We start from the raw sequence: 24,329 nt of genomic DNA, 5'->3' as shown, positions 1-24,329 counted from the left end.
GCGTCCCTCCAGGGCTGGGGAGGCCACTTGGGAGAGGCGGAGATCAGAGGCATCTGGTCTCCGGCGGAGTCCCGGCTCCATATAAACCTGTTGGAGCTACGGGCGATTTGTCTAGCACTGAAGGCATTCCTCCCCTTTGTCAGCGGGAGTGTAGTGCAGGTGTTCACGGACAACACCACCGCCATGTCGTACTGCAACAAACAGGGCGGGGTGGGGTCGTGGACCCTTTGCCAAGAGGCTCTGCGCCTCTGGCAATGGCTGGAACATCAGGGCGTGACTCTGATGGTTCAACACCTGGCAGGTTCTCTGAACGCCAGGGCGGACGAACTCAGCCGTCGGTGCTCGATGGATCATGAATGTCGTCTGAACTCGGACGTGGTGCAAGGCCTCTTTCTGCAATGGGGAGAGCCTTGGTTAGATCTATTCGCCACAGAAGAGAACACGCAATGTCCTCAGTTCTGCGTGTTGGAGTTTCCAAGACGGCACTCGCACGGCGACGCCTTTCGGCGCGAGTGGAGTTGCGGTCTGTTATACGCCTTTCTGCCTATACCACTTCTGCCCAGAGTGCTGAAGAAGATCAGGCGCGACCGGGCCCAAGTCATCCTTGTGGATCCGGGCTGGGCTCGAAGGTACTGGTATCCTGAGCTACTCAGCATGTCAGTCGGTCTCCCCGATCCGCCTGCCCCTTCAGGAGGACCTTCTGTCGCAGCAGCAGGGGACGGTCCTCCACCCGAACCTGTCCAGCCTCCACCTCCATGCGTGGAGATTGAGCGGCGACAGTTGAGGCCATTTGACTTGCCTCCTGAAGTCTGTGATGTGATTCTGGCAGTCAGGCGTCCCTCCACTAAGTCGGTATACGCCTGCCGGTGGAACAGATTTGTGGCATGGTGCACTGCAAAGGCTGTGGACCCTCTTTCTGCCCCTCTTTCCGAGGTTCTCCTCTTTCTTCTCTCTCTTGCCCAGCAGGGCTCTGCTCTGGGCACTATCAAGGGCTACCTTTCTGCCCTTTCGGCCTTTCTGAGGCTACCTGATCAACCTTGTTTGTTCAAGTACCCTATTGTAACAAGATTCTTGAAGGGCATCACACACATGTATCCACCTGTTCCGTTTGTGATGCCTCAGTGGGACTTGAACCTGGTTCTAACCTTCTTGATGTGTGCTCCCTTTGAGCCACTTCATTCCTGTCCTCTCTGTCTCCTGACTTTAAAGACGGCCTTCCTGGTTGCCATCACCTCTGCCAGGAGAGTGAGTGAGCTCCAGGCACTTTCTGTCAAACCTCCTTTCATGTCCATTCATCCAGACAAGGTGGTTCTGAGAACTAGACCTTCTTTCCTGCCCAAAGTAGTCTCTGCTTTTCACATCGGGCAGCCCATCACCTTACCCTCCTTCTTCCCGCCTCCGCATCCTTCAAAGGATGAAGAGCGGCTCCATCGTCTGGACCCAAAACGTGCGCTCTCATTTTATATGGATCGCACACGCCAGTTCCGGGTGGATGACCAACTGTTTGTTGGATACGTGGGTGCGAAGAAGGGACGGGCGGTGCATAAACGGACCATCTCTCGGTGGGTCGTTCTATGCATCAAAGCGTGCTACTCTTTGGCTCGGAAAGAGCCTCCTGTTATGTGAAGCTGTGAGAAAGTCCAGCTTTAGGTGCTTTGCACCCATAGTTTCTTACACAGTCACCACACTCGAGAACCTGGTCCTGTTGAGATAGTGCATATTTGGTAAGATCAATGTCTGTAAACACTGGCTCAGTTGGTGACATTCCCATTCTTAGTGTATGTACATATGTTTAGGAAATACTTATTGTTACTAATGACTCCAAAAGTAATGAATCTCAAGGCAATCTTGATCCCTCTGTCTGGTTTCAAACCTAATCATTCTACTGATACCACCCTTATAGGTGTCACAAACTACATCAAATTGGCCCTGGATAACAACAAGGCAGTGTTGCTTGTGTTGCTTGTGTTGCTGGATCTGACAGGAGCCTTTGATACTGTCTCTCACCAGAAGCTAATCCACACACTGAGTGAGATTGGTATAAAGGGACAGGCACTAAAGTGGCTTGCAAGCTTTCTGGACTAGCGTACTCAAACTGTCAACTTGGGTCCTTTTCGGTCTCGCAACCTGAAGCTCACTAAAGGGGCACCCAAAGGGTCCTGCCTTAGTGCTCCCCTGATTAATGTATATGTGGCCCCCTTACTAAAACCATCAGAGAACATGGGTTCACTCCCTATTCCAACGCAGATGATACTCAACTCCTCTTATCTTTCGATAAAGTCTCAACTAAACTTCTCTTTGCTGAGGGCATGCGAGCAATATCTGGTTGGATGACTGAAAATTTCCTCCGTCTGTTTTCAAGTATATATCTATCTACAGGTGTATAGGGATGTCTTGCGCGGCCTGTCCCAGCACGATGTCGTTGACGGACCCGCACCGTGAGTGTCTCTACTGCCTGGGGCGCGACCACGACTCCGAGTCGTGCCCCCACTGCCGGGCCATGGCTCCGAAAACTTTGCTCGAGCCGTCTCTTCGCCTTCCCCTAGCCGGTCACACGACTAAGGGGGCAGGTGGCGCTGCCCCTGCGGCTCCAGCGGGGCCTACGCAGTTACCAATGGCCTACCTGCCCTTTCCGGGTCCATCAGCGGCTCAGCTGCAGGAGTTCCTGTCAGCCATGGCACATGTCTTAGGACCGGTCGGCCCCTCCGGTGTGACTTTGGGCCCAGCTGGGGATCCTCATTTTTCGACATTGCCACCTCCGGCCTCGACTTCGCCAACGACTCCAGTGTCGATGCCGAGGGACCCCCGTGGATCCAGGCCTGGATCCCCGTCCATGCCGGTTGGCCCTGTACGACCTGCATCGTCGTCGCTGGCGCCGACGGGCCGCAAACCCGGCCGACGCCGTCCCCTTCTCCCTCCCCGGCGTGGAACTGGTGCTGGAAGGGTATCGACCAATGCCGGTTGGGAATTTCTTTCCCTTTGTCCACCCACCTCTGTATTTTCCACCTGTTCCACAGGCTATGGAGGGCGAGGAGGACTGGGAGGGGTCTGAGGACCCTCTTGCAGCCCAATTCGAGTTAGACCCGGACTGGGATGAGGATTCGGGGGATGCAGGTGACCAGGATTATGCGCCAGAACCTAGCGCACTGTCTCCTTCTACCGTGGCTACCGAGGAAGGTGGATCATATTCTATGGTGTTGCGTATGGCTGCTGAGGCTCTCCACCTCAAACTCGCTACTGTGGCTGTCCGGACTAATCTCCTGACAGAGGTGCTTGGCCAGCTTCTGCTACTACGGAGCCACTGCTGCCCTTTAACGATGCACTCAGACGTTCTTTTGGGCACCTGGTCCAGGCCCAACACAAGCCCTCCTGTGGACAAGAACGTGGCCCATCACCATCGCTCGGCCCCGGGTGATCCCGTTTTCCTCTTCAGCTTGGTTGTCCAAGCCTCTGCATCCCCAAGCGCATTCCCTTCCGCACCTCCGGACAGGGAATCCAAGAAACTGGCGCAATTTGGGAAGAATATTTTCTCTTCCACAAGTTCAGGGCTGCAGTCTCTGAACACCGCATGTCTCTTGGGCCTTTGCTCCCATTCTGTGTGGGATACAGCTCTGCAAGTGCTGCCTCAGTGTCAGGTGGAGGCTCGGACAATTCTTTCCCAAGCTATTGCTGAGGGGAGAGACGCAGCCAAGTTCACCATCCGTTGTGGTCTTTGCACTGCTGACTCGCTGGGGAGGGCAATTTCAACGACGGTGGCGCTACGCCGTCACGCCTGGCTGAGGACAACTGGCTTTTCTGGGGATGTCCAGCACACGTTGATGGACATTCCCTTTGATGGCACTCGCCTGTTCGGCGATAAAGCAGACTGCGCGTTGGAACGTTTTAAGGAATTACGGCTACGGCCAAGTCCTTAGGCCTTTCGGTCACACGCACTCCTTCCGCTTCGTCTTTTCGCCCCTTTCGTGACCAAGGAAGAGGCACTCAAGCACGTTCATTTCAAAGTCACAGGCCTGCGTAGCAGCAGTCTCGGCGCGGACGTGGGACCCGCAGAGGCGGGACACAGGGCCAGGTGCGGGTCAGTCCACCACCCTCCCTGCAGCCGCTGCCTCCAAACCTTCCTAGTCCGGTGTTTCAGGTCCAACAGTCGCCAGTGGGTGGCAGGATTCGCCATCACCTGGCGCACCCTCACATCCTACAGGTGGGTTCTGCAACTGGTCACAAGGGGCTACTCCCTCCCCTTCGAGTCTACCCCTCCAGCCATGCCACCACAGTACCACCACATGTCAGGGGATCACTTTACACTTCTCCAGCAGGAAGTTTCGGCCCTCTTGGCCAAGGGGGCCATCGAGCGCGTTCTGATGCCAGAAGTAGGTCGTGGTTGTCACTCCCACTACTTCTTGGTTCCAAAGAAGGACAAAGGCCTGCGTCTTATCTTGGACCTTCGGAATGTCAATCGCTTCCTCCGGAAGAGTTCAAGATGCTCACACTTGCTCAGGTCTTGTCTGCCCTCGACCCGCAAGACTGGTTGTTAGCGTTGGACCTGCAGGATGCCTATTTTCATATCCCCGTCTTGCCGGCCCACCGGCGTTACCTGCGATTCATGGTATGGCCAGAGCATTTTCAGTCCACTGTGCTCCCCGTTGGCCTTATAAGCTCCCCTCGGGTTTTCACTTAAGTCATGGCTGTGGTCACAGCTCGTCTGCGCAGATCAGGGGTTTGTCTTCCCCCATCTCGACGACTGGTTTTGAATGTGGGCTAGACCCAAACAGTCGTCTCCCACCTCCAGACTATGGCCAACCTCCTGCATTTTGGGGTTCTCCATGAACGTGCCGAAGTCACACCTGATCCCCTCTCAGAAGCTCCTCTTCATCGGAGCGGTTCTGGACATGGCACAGTTTCAGGTCTATCCTCCCGAACAGCGAGTCGGGGCATTCGGACTATGATTTCGATCTTTCAGCCCTTGTCCCAGGTTTTGGTCAGGACGACTTTGAGGCTGCTCGGCCTCTCAGCAGTAGGACCTGAAATTCCAGTGGGCGGAGCATTAGAGGAACCTGTCCGACTACGTCCAGATCTCAGAGGGCACTGCACAGCAATTGCAGCGGTGGCTCACGAATCAGCATTGGGTCAGCGGCAGATCCCTCTCCCTTCCCCAACCGGAGCACACAGTGGTGACGGATGCGTCCCTCTTGGGATGGGGCGGCCACATGGGAGAGGCGGAGATCAGAGGCCTCTGGTCTCCGGCGGAGTCCCTGCTCCATATCAACCTTCTGGAGTTTCAGGCGATCCTTCTTGCACTGAAGGCATCCTTCCCTCTGTCAAGAAGGGGAAGGTGGTGCAGGTGTTCACAGACAACAACACCGCCATGTGGTATTGCAACAAACAGGGCGGTGTGGGGTTGTGGACCCTATGTCAGGAGGCTCTGCGCCTCTCGACATGGCTGGAATGTCAAAGCATTTCTTTGATGGTTCAACACCCGGCATGTCCTTTGAACACCAGGGTGGACGAACTCAGCCGCCAGTGCATGATGGATCACAAATGGCGTCTTCACTCGGTCTCTTTCGACAGTGGGGAGAGCCTTGGTTTGATCTATTCGCCATCGGAGAGAGCGCGCAATGTCAGGTGTTCTGCACGTTGGAATATCCAAGGGGGCACTTAAACTGCAGGCAAGCTCGGCTGAGCCTCTGCTGCTGTTTAATGAGGCCTTGTCTGACGTTCTTCTGGGCACTTGGTCCAAGCCCGCCACAGGTCAGCCTGTAGATAGGAACGTGGCCAGACACCACCGCCCGGCTCCGGGAGACCCTTGCTTCCTGTCCACTCACCCCACCCCCGAGAGCCTCGTCATCCAGGCCCCTAACTCCCAGACCGCATTCCTGGAGGCTCCCCCGATCGGGAATCCAAGAGGTATGAGCAGTACGGAAAAAAGGTATTCTCCTCCCTGAGTTTGGGGTTGCGGTCAGTCAACACCCTTGCCTCTTCGGCCGTTACACCCACTCTATATGGGACACGGTCGCGGACGTGCTGCCACAATGTCCGGAGGAGGCCCGGACTAAACTCTCCTAAGCCCTTCCGGAGAGTCGAGATGCAGCACCGTATTCCATCCGGTGTGGGCTGGATACCACGGACTCGCTGGACAGAGCGATGGCAATGACGGTGGCGATTCGTCTCCACGCCTGGTTGAGGTCCGCCAACTTTTCGGCTTATGTCCAAAACACCCTTATGGACGTGCCGTTTGATGGCCGTCGCCTCTTTGGCGACAAGGTAGCCCATGCGCTTAAGCGCCTTAAGGACTCCAGGGCTACGGCCAAGTCCTTGGGCCTCTCGGCCCGTGCCTGCAAACTGCTGCCTTCCGCTCCTTTCGTGGCCAAGTAAGGGGTGCCCCCACACGTCCTGCTAGCCACGGGCCGCAGACTAACATCCAGAGCGGTGGCGGACGTGGAAACCGCTGTGGCGGCGGTTGGGGACTACGACGAGGCCAGTCCACACCTACCCCTGCAGCATCCGCCTCAAAACCCTCCTAGTCCAAGCTTTCAGGCCCATGTGACGCCAGTGGGGGGCAGGGTTCGCCATCACCACCTCCACTGGCACACTGTCACATTGGACAGGTGGGTGCTGCAAATCGTCCGAAGGGGCTACTCCCACCCCTTCGAGGCGACCCCTCCAGCCATGCCACCGCAGTACCACTGCGTGTCTGGGATCACTTGAAACTTCTACAAGAGGAAGTTACGGCCCTCTTGGCCAAGGGGGCCATTGAGCGCATTCCTGGGCCAGAAGTAGGGTGTGGTTGTTACTCCCACTACTTTCTGGTACCCAAGAAAGGCAAAGGGGGCCTACTCCCTATCTTGGACCTGCGGAACGTCAACGGCTTCCGGAAGGAAAAGTTCAAGATGCTGACACTGGCTCAGGTCTTAGCTGCCCTGGGCCCGGAAGACTGGATGGTAGCGCTGGACTTGCAGGACGCTTATTTCCACATCCCCATCCTACCAGCCCACCGGTGCTACTTGCAGTTCATGGTAGGCCACGAGCACTTTCAGTTTACCGTGCTCCCCTTCGGCCGTACCAGCACCCCACGGGTGTTCACGAAGGGGATGGCGGTGGTCACTGCTCATCTGCGCACGTTAGGGGTTTCAGTCTTCCCCTACCTCGACGACTGGTTGTTGAAGGCGGTCTCGCCCCAGACAGTAGTCAGCCACCTCCAGACTACGGCCAACCTCCTGCACCAGCTGGGGTTTTCCATCAATGTGCCGAAGACACACCTGTGTCCCTCTCAGAAGCTTCTCTTCATTGGAGCGGTTCTCGACTCGGCGCAGTTTCAGGTTTATCCTCCCGAACAGCGGGTTCGGGATATTCAGGCTCTGATTCTGATCTTTCAGCCTTTATCCCAGGTCTCGGTCAGCTTGACGCTGCGGCTTCTGGGGCTGATGGCCTCCTGCATCTTTCTGGTGCATCACGCCTGGTGGCGGATGCGGGCTCTGCAGTGGGACCTGAAGTTTCATTGGGCCCAACATCAGGGCGACCTGTCCGACCGTTTCCTGATCTCGGAGGGGACTGCGAAACAGCTGCAGTGGTGTCTCATGGACTGCGTTTGGGTCAGCGGCAGATCCCTCTCCCTACCCCAGCCGGAGCATGTAGTTGTGACGGACGCGTCCCTCCAAGGTTGGGGGGGCCACATGGGAGAGGCAGAGATCAGAGGCCTCTGGTCTCCGGCGGAGTCCCGGCTCCACATCAACCATCTGGAGCTGCGGGCGATTCGTCTTGCACTGAAGGCATTACTCCCCTCTGTCCGGGGGAGTGTAGTGCTGGTGTTCACAGACAACACCACCACCATGTGGTACTCCAACAAACAAGGCGGGGTGGGGTCGTGGACCCTCTGCCAGGAGGCTCTGCGCAACTGGCAGTGGCTGGAACATCAGGGCGTGACCCTGGTGGTTCAACACCTGGCAGGTTTTCTGAACTTCAAGGCGGACGAACTCAGCCGACAGTGCATGATGGATCACGAATGGCGTCTGAACTCGGACGTGGCGCAAGGCCTCTTTCTGCAGTGGGGAGAGCCTTGGTTAGATCTATTCGCCACCGAAGAGAACACGCAATGCCATCAGTTCTGCGCGTTGGAGTTTCCAAGGCGGCACTCGCTCTGAGACGTTTTTGTCTTGAGTGGAGTTGCGGTCTGTTGTACGTCTTTCCGCCTATACCACTTCTGTCCAGAGTGCTGAAGAAGATCAAGCGCAACCGGGCCCAAGTCATCCTTGTGGCTCCGGACTGGGCACGAAGGTACTGGTATCTCGAGCTACTCAGCATGTCAGTCGATCCCCCGGCCTCTTCAGGAGGACCTTCTGTCGCAACAGCAGGGGACGGTCCTCCACCCGAACCGGTCCAGTCTCCACCTCCATGCTTGGAGATTGAGTGGCGACAGATGAGGCCATTTGACTTGCCTCCTGAAGTTTGTAATGTGATTCTGGCAGCCAGGCGTCCCTCCACAAAGTCGGTATACGCCTGTAGGTGGAACAGATTTGTGGCATGGTGCACAGCAAAGGCTGTGGATCCACTCTCTGCCCCCCTTTCTGAGGTTCACCTCTTCCTTCTTTCTCTTGCCCAGCAGGGCTCTGCTCTGGGCACTATGAAGGGCTACCTTTCTGCCCTTTCCGCCTTCTTAAGGCTACCTGATCAGCCTTCTTTGTTCAAGTCCCCAATTGTAAATAGGTTCTTGAAGGGCATCACTCATATGTTCCCCCCTGTTCCTTTCGTGATGCCCCAGTGGGGCTTGAACCTGGTTCTGACTAACCTGATGTGCGCTCCTTTTGAGCCACTTCATAACTGTCCTCTCTGTCTTCTTACCCTTAAGACTGCTTTCCTTGTTGCCATCACCTCTGCCAGGAGAGTGAGTGAGCTCCAGGCTCTTTCCTCCAGTCCTCCTTTCCTTTCTGTCCATCCGGACAAGGTTGTGTTGCGGACAAGACCCTCTTTCCTGCCCAAGGTAGTCACAGCCTTCTACATCGAGCAGTCCATCACCTTGCCCACCTTCTTTCTGCCTCTGCATCCCGCTAAAGAGGAAGAGCTGCTCCACCGTCTGGACCCAAAACGTGCGCTCTCATGCTATCTGGATCGCACATGCCAGTTCCGGGTGGGTGACCAACTCTTTGTTGGTTACGTGGGCGCTAAGAAGGGATGGGCGGTACACAAACGGACCATCTCTTGGTGGGTCGTCTTGTGCATCAAGGCATGCTACTCTTTGGCTAAGAAGGAGCCTCCTGTTGGGCTGAGGGCCCATTCCACTCTGGCCACGGCGGCTACTACTGCCCTGGGCCGGGGAGTCCCCTTGCAGGACATCTGTCAGGCAGCTACATGGGCCTCGCTGCAGACGTTCGCAAGACACTACTGCCTGGACAGCCAAGTCCGGAGGGATGGCTTCTTTGGCCGTTCCGTCCTTCAGGACTTTTGGTGTGATTATTGGTTCGCAGACCCACCACCAGGGTTGGTATTGTTGGGGTATCTATTCTAAGGTAAGGAATCTAATACTGACCTGTTTCTTTCAGATGCCCAAGTTACCTTCCTTCGGTAACGATATATCTGTAAGAAACAGTAGTTAGTATTAGATTCCTTACCGCCCCACCCATCCTCCCCGTTCTGCGAACCGATATCTAGGGTTAAGGTAATCCCCTTTCAGGGCCCTAGTTTCATGGCACCAGTGTTAGTTTTTATCATAGCTCTGCGTTTCTGGCGCGGAAAATCTGTGTGACGTCAGCGTGCGAGTGGGGCGTCTAAGTGCTCCGGCGACGTCATCCCAACGCCGGACACAGAGCCGCAGACGGAGCCTACCAACGCGCAAGGGTACTGCTACGCAAAAGTTTCCAGATCCAGTCTGACGCCTGGGATATTTTAAGGTAATGAATCTAATACTAACTACTGTTTCTTACAGATATCTTGTTACCGAAGGTAAGTAACTGGTGCATCAAGACCTGTTATTTTCTGGCTAAAAAGAAACCTCCAGTGGGATTGTGCGCCCCTTCTACCAGCGCGACAGCAGCTACTACTGCATTAGGACATGGTGTCCCCCTGCAAGATATCTGTCAGGTAGCCACGTGTGCCTCGCTGAAAACTTTTACCATGCATTATTGTCTTGACAGTCACGTCGGAAAGATGGCTTCTTTGGCTGTTCTGTTCTCCGTGACTTTCTGGTGTGATCTTTGTTCGCTGACCCACCACCGGGTTGGTATTGCTGGGGTATCTATTCTAAGGTAAGGAATCTATCACCAACGTGTCTCTTTCAGATGCACATGTTACTTTCTTGTGTAATGATATATCTGTAAAAGACATTAGTTAGTGATAGATTCCTTACCGCCCCACCCATCCTCCCCATTCGGCGAACTGATTTCTAGGTTTAAGGTCATCCCTTTCAGGACCCTAGTTTCGATGCACCAGTGGTAAGTATCTTGCATAGCTCTGCGTTCCTGGCACGGAAAGTTGTGTACAGAACAGACTTCAGCGAGCATACAGAACAGACGTCAGTGTGCCTGGGCGCGTCTAAGTAGCTCCAGCAACGTCATCTCTGCGACGTACGCCTACCGACGTGCAGGGGTACTGCTGACAAAATAAAATTCCGGATCCAGTCTGACGCCTGGGGATTTTCTAAGGTAAGGAGTCTATCACTAACTAATGTCTCTTGCAGATATATTGTTACACAAGTAAGTAGTGTGAGAAGTTGGCCTGATATGCAGTGCTCACTATTCTAGTGATCACTATGTATCAGTCCAAACGACCCTTATTGATGATTGGTTGTAAGTCAACCTTATAGACCAGCTATCCTAGTAGCGTGGATACGAGCAGTCTAAGGCTAAAGACTCGAGAGGGCGTGTTAAGCCAGCTGTTATACCATCACATATACCTCTTGAACACCAAGTGAAAGGACACCACACAAGTGTTATGAAAATAAACAGTGTATTTATTAGAATCACAACAGCCCTGTACTCTTTATGAGGACAGGGTACTAAGCACAACACAAAACTCTTACGAAAATACTTAAGTTAGCACAGTATATACAAATGCCCGAGGGGCACGGAAAACCATATACTCTGAAAGTGGAATGCGAAATTACTAGCAGGTAAGTACAGTACTAATAGGCTTTGGAATCGCTAGGACTTGACTATAGAATCTTTAGATTACTTCTAGGAGGCCCAGGGGACTCGGGTGCAGAGTGTGCACTCTCACGCGTGATGCGGGACAAAGTCTATGGTAGCTAGTAAAAGCAAAGTTAGTGTTCTCGGGCGAACCCGACCTGGTAGGAGGAAAACGAAAGTGGATTCTGACCCTTGGATAGTGAGGCTATGCTGGGGCACCGAAATGCCGAAGTTACTTAGCCCAGGGGCTGCAGCTGCATAGGTCTCAAAAGACGTCGGGAATCCTTGTAGACGGACCAGGAGCCTGGAAGAAAGATGCTGGCAGGCGACCAGTGAAGAGAGTTCGAAGTGATCCAAGCCTGGATCTTGAAGATGGATGACACCTGAAAGCAGAGGGGACCAAGTTCGTGACTACTAGCCAGTAGTCAGGTGGCACCAGGAGGGCACCGGATGGTAGTCACCTCGACTAGGTGAGTGGGCGACGCTGGGCTCTGCAGATCTCACGGACCAGGAGGCGTTGTCGGCGACCAGGATGGAGGAGCGAGCTGTCCCACGATGGATGAAGCTGTCGGCGTCGCTGGACCCAGGATTGGGCAACAAAGCCTTGGCTAATTCAAGCCCACGCGGTGGACCTAAAATGGAGTCTTGAGTGGACCCGGAGGGTCCGGGGGGCTCCTCTTTTGGAAGGGAGCAAGGGCCAGTCTGGAGCAACCAGACCAGCAGCAGTGATGTCGTCGGGCGTCGTTAAGAAGGCCACAAGCCAGCGGGCTAGTAGCCAAACAACGCGGTGAGCAGCAAAAAGCAGAAGGGCCCCACGCAGATCGTGGAGATGCTGGGAGGCTGTACTTCGGTGCTGGAGCTGCTCAGGGTCGGGGCTTCTCGGACCCCAAAGCACTCACCAGATGATCCCTCGGCGGTCGGGCTGGAAAGAAGTCGTGCAGTCTTGAAGATGGACGGTCCCTCGAGGTCTTGTCGCACTCACGGTTCTCAGCTTTGCTGTAGAGGTGAGTAGAGGTCAGAGGTGCCAGGGAAGCCAGTTCTCGTCGAGCTGGGCAGTCGGATTCCGGAGGAAGGACTTGCAGCAGATCGCAGTGTTCTTAAGATGGTGCCTGCGGATGCAGGGTGACTACTCCTTAGTCACAAGGGAGAATCTTGAAGAAGAAATCTTGAAGTCCTTTCGCAGAAAGTCGTGTCTTGATTCCAAAGATGATCTAATTTGCAAGGGTCCCCGCTCCTGCCTTTATCCTAAAGAAAGGGGTGGGTACGCGACTAGGTCCTGCCCTAGGGGTGGGACCAGGAAGGGGGGTGGTTACACCCCTCTCCCATGCCGGACTTTCCCCAGGCCAGGGGCTGGTGTGCCCCTGGAACTGGTTCTAGCCGGCAGATGCGTAGTGAGCACCGGGGTGCCACTTGCAGTCACCTTCCTGTAAAGCCCTGCCTACCCAGGATACACAAAACCCTGTCTGGGATGGTGCTAGCACCGCCCCTGACAGGAAACCCTTTGTCCAAGCTCTCCTCGCTGGAAGGACTCCCAGCAGCAGGAGGTCAGACTCGTGTCTGTGGTGGCAGCATCCATTTTGTGGAGCTGAGGCTTCAGTTAACTTTAACCGGGGTTCACAGTTACATACATGTTGTGTCCCTCTAGAAGGGTGGAATGCTAACCCAGTCGCCAGAATTGGCGAGGGGTTAGTATTCCAATTCGTATGACACCTTACTCGACATGTTTTGATAAAGCAATACCAAAGATAGCATTTAACCGCGAGGATTATAATGCACTTAAGAGTATATGGTATGCGTTATCATGGAACAGCTATTAGGACTTGGTTCCGCAAGCTGCAAACGGGCTCAGCTCATGCCGGAGCACCATCTCACACGATTCCAAGCACTCTGCCTTCAGGATTGTCAAGGCCTGCCATAGGAGTGACTGATAGGAATCCGTGTGTCCATTTTTAGGGTTAGATATAGGTATACTATATCTACAGCAAGGGGTGATTACACCACCTTGCCCCAGCTGTCGTGCAGCCAGTTGTGTCAGATTTAGATGGCCATCCAGGGGTGGCATAATACATGCTTCAGCCCCTGGTAGGCCCTGGGTACACCTATGCCCTGAGTTACAGGGTCTGATAAGGTGGCCCACTACCAATTGGAAATGTTGCTATGGTACATGGAATCCGTTTTAGAGAGAGAGCAGTAGGCCTGGGGTCCTGATTGGCAGGGTCCCAGGCCAACTAAGTCGGAAAACCAGCAAAACACCAGGCAAAAAGTTGGGGGCAACCATAGTCAGGTATCCACCTTCCTACAAGTAGCTTGTGCATCCAGTTCAAAATTTGCTGTCTAGCTCTCAAGGCACCTCATGATGGAAGCCCAAGCTATCTGCTGGAAAAACTTAAGCTCTACCTTCACGGCAAATCTCTTCGTTCAGAGGGGAAAGGTCTGCTCGTTGTTCCCTGCTACAGAAAACTCCGAACTGAGGGCAAAACTTTTGCCTATCTAGCTCAGAAATATTGGAACTCCTTGCCAATAGGGCTGCGTAAGTGCACTAATCTCCTCCTCTTTAGGAAACTCCTGAAAACATAACTTTTCTGTTACTGATTGCTCTGGCCTGGCATACTCCTTTTCTGCAGCACGGAGATACCCCTTCATGGGCGATTCCGGCGCTTTGCAAATTCCTTACAAATATAAAAGCCTCCAATAGACTGACATTTTCCACTAGATAGCAAACAACTCCAGTAGGCCTAGGTCATACTATAATATAACCTAGTTAAGCAATCTTCCCAGAGGCATCCAACTTCAAGCAGTATAAAAAATAAATATCCTGGGTCAGGCTTGTCACACAGGTTGTCCAGGGAGAGATCCGCAAGAAGTGGTGTCACTTTAATTTTGTTTTCCGAATAGATTGGGCCCAGTTCTTATGACAGATAAAGTGAGAGATTTCCTTCAGCAAACCTAAAAGATACTTGCAAGCTCTATTTCCTTCTACCTACAAGCTGGAGACATCAACACTGCCCTAAAGAGGGAGGCGCCAAGCGGGCATCCGAAATGGCCGCATAGTCGCTCGGCTCCTTGAACCCTTTCGCCCCACACGTATATCCTGGCGTTTATCCTGAGCTACGGAGGCATACTTTAGTAGGAGAAGAATAACGAGCACTTACTGTCTGCTCCTGAGGCTCCTACGTGCAGTAGGCCCTGAGAACTGTCCCCGACTGCTCTGCGGCCCACGTGGTGAAGAGACTGGGGCGTTGACCTGGACGTGCATCCGGCCGCGACTGCAACAACAACGGCCGCGGGTGGCGGTGCGGAGCCGGCCGGAGGGTGCCGTTGACTTGAAGGGCCGCTGATAGCGACGAAGGCCCGGTCCACTTGACGGTGACCCTTGAGGGGCAATGTGGCGAAGCAGGGTCAGAGGGGGCGCATGACTCCTGCCCCCTCCCCAAACTCTTTGCCCGGGCATAACCAAGGATTGCCCCCGATATATGCGGGTGACTCCCGGGGTGTGGCAGGGATTTTAGCCTTTTGGTGACTCTCCTTTGGGGAGCCTGCCCCACTGTTTTGAGCCCCGGTGGTCTGTCCCGTGGCGCCCCGCATTGGTGCCTGGTCACTGAGTGAGGTGAAGAGGGACGGGGCCAAATTGACTTACATGGCGGCTGGTGCCCCCCTCTGCTGTCTATGTCCATGTCGGACAGTTGTCTCACGGAGGGGGCCGGGATGCTTGCAACGCACGCAGGAGCCCACATCCAAGGACATATTGGCTGCCCTAACGGTTTTGCACGAGTCCCTGATTTGGCATGCTCAGGACCTGGGTAGAAGAATGGCCGCCATCACTGTCTCGCCGTCTCTAACAGATACAGTCCGATCCCATGAGACTGCAGACGAACCCGCAGCTATGTCCATGGAGGGAGTCCCAGTTCTGCCCGGGTACCGGGAGCCACTGGAAGACCCGGTTCCCGTGACCGCTTGAGGCGACATGGATCTACAAGTGGATGTCTCCTCGGGACACATGTTCAACTGGCGGCTGGAAATAAAATGCTATTTTCCTTATTGGACTGTCCCAGCTATGTGGTGGCGATTGCCGCACTGTGTGACTCTCCTTTCCTGGATGGTACTACTGTTGGTGAACTTTCGGAGGTTCTTGGGGACGACGTCGATACTACCGGATCTTCGCTGCCGATACTTGGATGGGTTTGGGATGCTGTACTTTTCTATGGCTATGCTCCGACCTGACCCGCCCAGATCGTTTGGACCTTCGGGGCTGTTCTGTGAACCGATTGACGAGTGGACTTCTGGCGGTACCATTGCCAGACAGGGTCAGGGATGATGTGGTTCACAATCTATTGGCTTTATTGTTGACAGACGGTGTAGTGGGTATGTTTGACCGGAATTTCATCACTGTTGTGGTTGGGACTTGATGTTCCTCATTACTGTACTACTTCGTTTCTGGGATTTTCCTGGGCGTAGGGGCGAAGGGCGGGGTCGGGCGGCAAGATCGATGGCCCTCCTCCGCTTATCTATTCTTTTTTTCTCTTTCTCTCTCTTTCTATATTTCGGGTCTCTATTAGGGCGACAGGCACTCTGTGGGGAGGGTAGGCCATGGCCTTCTGCGGGTGTGCAGGGTGGGGGGTGGGTGTTTGTTCGGTATTTGTTTCTATGGCCCTTTAGTCTCTCTTCTCTTTTTAGTGTCGTCGTCGTTCGTGGTCTCTGCAATCTGTTTAGTTTTGAGGGGTGGGGTTTAGACTCGCTACGTGCCGGGATTGTGCCTGCATTGCTCCTGTTCTGTGTATCCTACCCCCGATATTTCCTTCGTATCTATACGGTTTGTAGATATCCTGATTCGTGTGCAGTATTGTGGGACTGTGTACGACTGTGAGACGCCCCTTTTTTAGTTCCTTATTTGAAAATGAACCTTTCAAATCCTGATTCAAGTTTGTGCACCGGATTACAAGATCTGCCCTGGTATTTTTATGACCCCGGATTTCGAACTGCTATAACTTTCATATTGCTTGCTGTACTCTTGCTCTGCTTAGCGGCCGACCGGGTTGGTTGTAGGCCCATACTTGTAAATGCTTGTACTACTAATAAAGGTTCACAAAAAAAAAACCATTGCCCTAAACAACAGCACCATAAAAACACCAGAAAGGAATTTTGTGTTCTGTGTTGGCATTACAATCGCCTGCAAGAGTGATAACAGTGGCTCCTTTGTCCTGACTTCATTCATTTGGTATATAGGTGCCCAGTTACTCTAATCCACCCTCCCTTTGCTCTCCGAGAAGGCTGTTAATCCAGTACGCATGTGACACTTGTGCATGAAGATGAGCAGCGCAAGTCATCCACGTGTCTTGAAAGTTTATCTGTTATTGAGTAATCAAAGTGACCTACTCTTTGTTTGATAGTTTGGATCACACACCTGCTATAGTGCTTGAAAATAAAACTAATGCCAGAGTGTTCCAAACCGTGCCTAACTGCGGAAAACTGAAAATTTAAGAAATGCCACCCATTTTTTAGAGAAGGCTCACACAAGGGGACATTCTCTCTTATGCTGTCTACATAACCCCAAAGTGGTGAAAATCCATTAGTATTTCTAATGAAAAGGGAAACCTAAAATGGTCTTTTGTTTGCCTTGCCAGGGTGACTCAACTTAAGGTATGTCAGATGTGTATTTTTATAGTTGGATATTTATGCACATAGCTTCAAAGTAATACTGAGCTATAGAAACATTTCTATAGAGGGAAGTAGTAAAGATTCGGGGAGTTTAGGAGGTAAGGAACTCAGAACAGGGTGGATTAGCATCTGCGGCCCATCATCCATTGGTGAAAGAGCAGGGTCTTCAGTTCTTTTCTTTGAACAATCAGTAAGGGAGCTTGCTGGATGGGGTTTGTGAGTAGCTCCTGGAGCTAAGGAGGCATTGTCCCATGCCATCTTCCTGTATTTATTGTAAATGATTGAGGAAGAGTTTGGTTCTTTGTTCCCTTAGTCAGTCATGCAGTGAAATGAAGATCCTTTAGGGGAGTCAGATGAAATTATGGGGTACAAGTGAGCAGGACATTCCTGTTCTAAAGATAGGATTGGGATAACAATGCTGTTATGATGTTTGCTTCCAGTAAGCAACGTATTCACTACGTGGAGCCTGATGAGCAGTTGCCTGGTGGTTTGTGTCTGTTTTCTGATGTCCCAGTTGAAGCAGAGGGAGATGTTGAAGTGCAATCCTAGATCTTGACACAGTTGAGAATGTGTGGTGTGTGTGGCAAGATTCGTTGTTAAAAAACCATTCTTGCATGTGTTGTTTTTTTTTGTCAGCGAGCACAGGCTCTGTTTTTATTGGCTTAAGATTTTACTATCACAAGACAACCAGGCCAGAACGGCAGCTAAGCAATCTTTCAGTTGGATGCTGACATTTGCTGATGTTATGAGATTTGTAAGAAGAGTTCGTAGTCGCACAAATACCGCAAAATCTGTGTTCTTGTTGTCATTGAGGACTCCCTAAGGTCCAAAATAAAGATGACATTGGTTCATTATAGGATGCCACGTTTCATAGGGATGAGCCCGGATGCGGAAGTACTCATCTGAATGAGCTTGGATCTTTTGTTAAGGTAAGATAAAAACCACTGAATAACAGTGCCACCAAGGGCCTTACATGAAGAGAGTAATCAGTAGGTTTTGGCGATCAACTGTCTTGAAGGCTGCAGAAACATCCAGCAGGATGATGAGATGACTTGAAGTCTGTTAGTTGAATTCCACGTAGGACCTGTGTAACGGGGTATACCGGCGTACCCCTCATGACCACGTGTCTGGGGACGATCAGAGACTAGCCGTGTCTACCACCCCTCTCTCTTGCCCTTTACAGACTGGCTTGCCCGGCATCGGCGGGGGACCGATCACTCAGGAAGAGGAGTTGGACACCTACTGGCCCTTTAATTCCCGAGCCGAGGACGAGTGGGCGGAGCTACGCGAGGACGCGGTTGCGTCAAGAGGAAGTCTCGGAGACCAGGGTGTGCTTGTTCACCCGGAGTGGAGACGTGAGAGGAGAGGAGTTGAGAGAGTCGAGACCGATTGCCGAAAAGGAGAGAAGACTGGAGGAAGCGGAGAGCTGGGTAGCAGCGGCGCCCGAGACGGTGGATACGCCAGGAGGCCAACGTCCCCACGAGCCGCCCTGCCACACACCCGGGGGAGGTGTGTGGCTAGCCCAGGTACGGAGCAAAATCAGGGGCTGGGTTGGACGGAAGGGCGCTTCCTCCCCGTAGCCTTGGGTATTTCTTGTCCCTGTATCCTTTTCCCCGAGCACCAGCCTTTCTCCTCTCCCCCCCCCCCGCCCCCCCTCTCACCGGCCGAACAGAGTGAGACACGGGTTTGTGTGCTTCCTCACTCCCTTACCCTTGCGCACCTGTACATATTGAGCACCAGACTCACGTTGTCCTTTGTTTGTTTGTATCGAGAGACACAACAGAAGTCGACAGAGCCACCCCGCGACGGAGCCCTGAGAGACATAGGAGAGGAGAGAAAGAGAAGCCCAGGAGCAGACGGACTTTGAGAAGCCGCTCTCCCCGTCGTCCGGTCCCTATCCGTAAAACTTGTACTGACTACCTGTTTGCCTCATTGAAACCTGTTAAGACAAAGACTTGTCTCCTGCCCCTCACTCCCGCCCCCGTTACAACCTGCCAATTGTATTTTTCCTTGACCGTAGCCAGGAATGTTAGCTGTATGATGGGTTATCTGGGTCCATGTTGGGGGTTTCCTCATCCTATTTGTATGTGGTGTTTAGGGCGAGCACCAGGATTCCATGGATTGTGGCGCTTGCCAGCATCTGAAGCCGAAGTCCCGGCGGGAGCACCCGATGAAACTACTTTCGGCCCGCTTGTCCAGATCGGTCTCGTCACCTCGTCCGTCCCCTGCCTTGGAAGGGTCCAGAAACCGCAGGTTCCAACTACAGCAAAGTCCTTCGCCGAAGCCCCATGGGCATTGCTCGCCCACCGGTAAGTCTTACAGCTTGTCACTGAGGCCTGGTCCCCGTCCTGCCGAGGGCACGGGTACCCCTCAGAACATGCTGCCTCACTCATTGCCACCCTACCCGCCGTTTCCTGGCGTTGGGGCGACTAGGGCCCAAATGGAGGCCTACGCTACGGCTCTGCAGGCTTATTTGGCCCCTCCTCTTCCTGAGACGTCCGCGGATTCCTTGCCATGTGCGGGGGCTTCCCTGGCGCAAATAAGTTCGGCTTCAGGTGTTGGGGGTGTGGTGTTATCGAGGTGCGGCCCTTTGGGGTTCCCCTCTTAGACCTCTGCCTCGCTGCAAATCCCCAAGGGGGTCCCTGTGGTGTCGCAGGAGGTCGCCTGGACTCACGGTTCTTCCTCGGTCCTCTAGGCAGGCGTCTGCCTTACCGGAGGCCAAGCCGACGCCATTCTGGCGCAGACGGCTTTCCTCCCTGGCCCAGGCGGCGCCGCGGGTGGTGGCTAGGGTCTGGGGTGCCTCCCTGAGTCCCTCTCAGCCCTCTACGCAGGCAGCTGCCTCATCTGGGGTCGAGTCGACACCTTTTTTATGCCGTTCTTTAGCCACCCCGGCTCTGACCCCGCCCCATTCTCCTAGGACACACTCTGTTTCTACCTCTTCTCCTCGGAGTTTGGGGTGGTTCTTTTCTTCCTTTTTTTTTTTTTAAACCTTTTTATTGGAAGACAAGCAAAAGACAGTAGTGCAGCACATACAAAGCATATTATGATTCAGAGAACAGCGCAATGCAGTAGCGTACATGGAAAGTTCAGGTGCCAAGTCCAGATGGGGAACAAGGTGGGCAGGAGCGAGAGCACAATATCAGCAAATACATGAGGTGGAGCATAGCAGTACAGATCATAGAAGTACATCAATAACGTGGGTATCAACCGTACAGCTCTACAGAAAGAACAGCACCAGGAGAGTGGGTGCATATCCAGAGTTCAGCAGTCCCTGAGTCGAGGCATTCCAAGCATCTCCACAGAAGAGCAGGCAATGCGGCCCCTCCCCCCACACAATGATTATACAGTGTAAGCCATGCACGGTAAGAAGCATCAGTACACAGAACCCCTCCCGGTCACTGTGTCATATGGAGTGTCGTAGACCGAGGTGTGATCCTATCAAGCGAGACCCCGTCAGCCCACCCCAACCCGATCCTCACTGTCCGAATCAGAATCCTGCACAGCCCTGGTAAGTAGGTACACCTGTAGTGGGCTCCAAAAGTCCCTAGGCCTACAGCGCACAGGCATCATTTCTGCGTATACATTAAATTGGTCTTGACAATAGATAATATCCTTCAGCCAGTCCCCGAATCGCGGTATCCTGCCCCGCCCCCAACAGCAGGCCACTCGCCGTTTCGCTAACAGTAGTGCCACATCCACAAACCTGCGATAGGTCGCCGGCACCTCCTTGGTATAACCTAGCAATAGGACCTCAGGGTCGAACAGCACCCCATCCTCAGTCATGACCCGAAGGGCATCATGAACCTGCACTCAGTACTCTGAGATGGGCCCACACTCCCACGCCAAATGCAGGAAGTCGGGACCCGCCGTATGACAACAAGCACATCTATCGTCTTCCGCTAAACCGAACCTGAGTTTCCTAGCTGGAGTGTAATAGAATCGGTGTATGAATTTATAGTGTATGATTTTTAAACGGCAGCTAGAGGAGATATTGGCAGTCACACCACAACTGTATGCCCACTGGTCATCAGAAATAGCGATTCCGAGCTCAACATTCCACTGCTCTCGTGCCCGACTAGGCGACGCCACCCTTTGTTTCCTGATGGCACCGTACAACTTAGACACCAAATGCCGCCCATCCGAGAGCAACAACACATGGAGTGGTAACGCCACGCCCGGCTCCCTAGGGTACTCGGGCAGCAGGGACCGCAGGCCTTGCCGCAATCGGACATAATAGAACATTTCCAGCGGGGAGTATGCTCCACCCCCAAAAAATTGCTCAAGGGTACGAAAAGTGCCCCCACGAAAAAGGTCCCCCCAAGTAAGTATCGCAAGATGCTTGCACATTCGTTGGAATCCCGTCTCCCGCAACAAGGACAAGTCAGGGTGGTGCACCAAGGGCAGTGCAGGTGAGTAAAGAAATGCAACATCCAACGTCTTCGCAACTCGCCTCCAGGCATCCACCGTACATGTCACTGTAGTCTGGTGAGTGTCCACCTCCTCAACACGCCCCAGCACCATGCCCTCCAATGGAAGAGGATGAGCAACCCTCTGTTCAGCAGCTACCTGAGGCATAAACGGCGTGGGGCGCATCCAGTGATACGCATAGTGCGCCTGGGCGCTAACATAATAAAGTTCAAACCCTGGGACGTCAAAGCCCCCATCGACATACGGCAGCGTCAACGTAGACCACGCCACTCGTGCCTGTTTGCCCCCCCAGAACAATCGAATCAGCTCCGAACGGAGACGCTTGAAAAAAAACGCCCCAGGGTAGTATGGAATGTTTTGAAACAAGTAAAGGAAGCAGGGTAACACAACCATTTTTATCAGAGACGCTCTACCCGCCATGGAAAGAGGCAACGACATCCATCTAGTAATGCTATCTGCCAGTTTAGTTATAGCGACGCCATAATTCAGCCTGATAGTTTCTTCCTTGTGCAAGGCCACAACAATACCAAGATATCGTAGCTCCGAATCACACCATTCCAGGGGGTAGTCAAGTGGGAAGCGGTGAACTGCTGCAGTGAGTGGAAAGAGTTGGGATTTCTGCCAGTTGATATGCACCCCAGAGATACCGCCAAAGGCAACAAACTCACGCAGTATCGCGTTAAGGTTCAACTGCGGATCTTTTACATAAAGGGTAACATTGTCCGCATACAGAGATATCCCAATTTGACGCTGGAAACAATTAAACGCACTCCGCTGGTGGAATTGGCAGACCCTACATGCAAGAGGCTCTACTGCGATGGCAAACAGGAGGGGAGAAAGGGGACAGCCCTGCCGGGTCCCTCTCGTGATAGGAAAAGGGGAGGACAGTACACCATTCACAACCACCTTGGCCACCGGATCGGTATACAGCAACTTGACCCAGGAGATAAAAATCCGAGGAAAGCCCATTCTGCACAGAACATCTACCAAGTAACCCCATTCAACTGAGTCAAACGCCTTAGTAGCATCCAAAAAAACAGCAGCTACCGGGAGCTCAGGCGCTATTGTCGGAATCAAGGAGAACAACGTTCGAAGATTATGAGATGTTGCCCGGCCAGGCACAAAACCCGACTGGTCAGGTAAAACTATAACGGGCATGAGCTCAGAAAGCCGAGTCGCCAACACCTTGGCCAATATTTTGACATCGCAGTTGATTAATGAAAGAGGCCTATAGGACCCTACATCCAGGGGGTCTTTCCCAGGTTTGAGCAATGAAGTGATAGCAACTTCCCTCATAGACCCTGGCAATCTCCCCACCTCAAGGGAGTCCTCGAAGACCTCCCGAAGCACCGGAGCCATAATATCCACGTAACATTTATAAAATTCGGCGGGTAGCCCATCCAGTCCTGTGGCCTTTCCATTATTAAGGGACATAATGGCACTTCTGATTTCGTCCACCTCAAGGGGCCTACCCAGAAACGCCCTATGATCGTCGGATAGCCAACAGAGTGCCAAATCATCCAGAAACCCCCCATACCTTACATCTCCTGATTGCTGCGTGGTGTATAAGTGTGCGTAATGATGTATAAACGCGTCTTGTATGTCTTTCGTGTCCCTACAGCGGGTGCCATCAGGTAAGACCAATTCCAACACATCTGAACTATGCCTCTGATGCCTCGTAAGTGCGGCAAGCACCTTCCCTGGCCTCTCCCCTTCACAGTACCTCCTCGCTGTCCAATATTTCCCCCTATGTTTCGCCTCCCGTGCTGCCTCCTCCTCGTATTCTGAGAGTTTACCCCGAAACTGATGCATGAGGTCAGGAGCAGGGCCATCCAGCATCCCACGCTCCAATTGTCGTAAATCAGCCTCTAAGCTCGCAAGTGTACGAACAATAGTCCTGAGTACCCCACAGCTCTTGGAGACGTGACCCCACGGATTGTAACTTTAAATGCCTCCCATATCACTTCCACACTGTCTACAGATCCCCTGTTCCTCGGGAAGAAGGTCTCCACTTCCTCGCCGAGCTCCGCCTTAAAGATGGGATCCAACAGGGCAGATGGAAAGAGTCTCCAAGGTGGTCGCGGCCTGTGCAGGCCAGGCACCGATAAAACAACCCTAACTGGACAGTGGTCTGAGTACGTCCTGGGGAGGTGCGCCACACTCTGTAGCCCCGCCACAAGTCCCCTGGAGAGGAAGATATAGTCCAGTCTCGCCCAGGTACGGGCCTGTGCTGTGAAATGTGTGCCCTCCTTCCCCGTGGGGTGTATATATCGCCAACTATCAATCAAGCCTGCCTCCTCAACAATGCCCCGTAAGACATCCCTGGCCTGGATATTGTACTGAGAGCTACCTTCTGACCTGTCCTCGACAGCCCGCAGTGCTAAATTAAAATCCCCCCCCACACAATATGTGAGGCATCTACTTCAAGAATATGGCCCCACAGTGTAAGGAAAAAAGCAGGGGAATCAACATTCGGTGCATAACAATTCACAAAAAGCACAGTAATCTGCCCAATCCTCCCCCACAACAGCACATATCTCCCATCTGCGTCCGTTCGTGACCCCAGCTCCTGGAACGTAAGTGATTTCCTGATCAGTATAACAACATCACGTGCGTAAGAGGAGTACGATGAAAATTTCCTCACTGAGGCCCACCTCCCACCGAACGTATGTGCAGTTGCCTGGCGCAAATGCGTCTCCTGCAGTAATGCTATCTGTATGGAATGCCGATCAAGATATTGCAGTACATTACGACATTTCCTGGCATCATTCAGTCCACGTACATTCCAAGACAAAATCGATATCTTATCTAACAGCACGTCTGACATCACACCCAAAGAATGTACGACAGTGACCGCTGAAACATTGCACTAGGCGCAGTCCCCAATTGTATGCAGCAATTCTTTACTGCTACATACATCATACACCTCGCGCGCCGCACACCACATCCATCCATGCCGTCTTCCATCCATTGCAACAAACCCCCCCCTCCAAAACACAGAGACAAACAGCCGTGCAACAAGCACGCATCACATCCAAAGAACCACGCGCACCAAGTACGTACGCCAGGCGAAAGAGAACCTGCCAGGGCATTCCCCCCCCCCCCCCCCCCCCCCCCCCCCCCCTCCACCCACCT

At 53.2% G+C, this 24,329-nt stretch overlaps 1 protein-coding gene across 1 annotated transcript in view; it reads left to right on the top strand.

The window, feature by feature from the left end:
* The window catches only part of TDRD7 (tudor domain containing 7), a 1,355,384-nt gene that overhangs the window by 1,143,676 nt on the left and 187,379 nt on the right, over positions 1-24,329 (top strand). The window lies entirely within an intron of this gene.

Source organism: Lissotriton vulgaris, chromosome 3_1 (assembly GCF_964263255.1).
Source record: "Lissotriton vulgaris chromosome 3_1, aLisVul1.2, whole genome shotgun sequence".
NCBI lineage: Eukaryota > Metazoa > Chordata > Amphibia > Caudata > Salamandridae > Lissotriton > Lissotriton vulgaris.
This window is presented reverse-complemented; position numbering and strand designations above follow the sequence as displayed.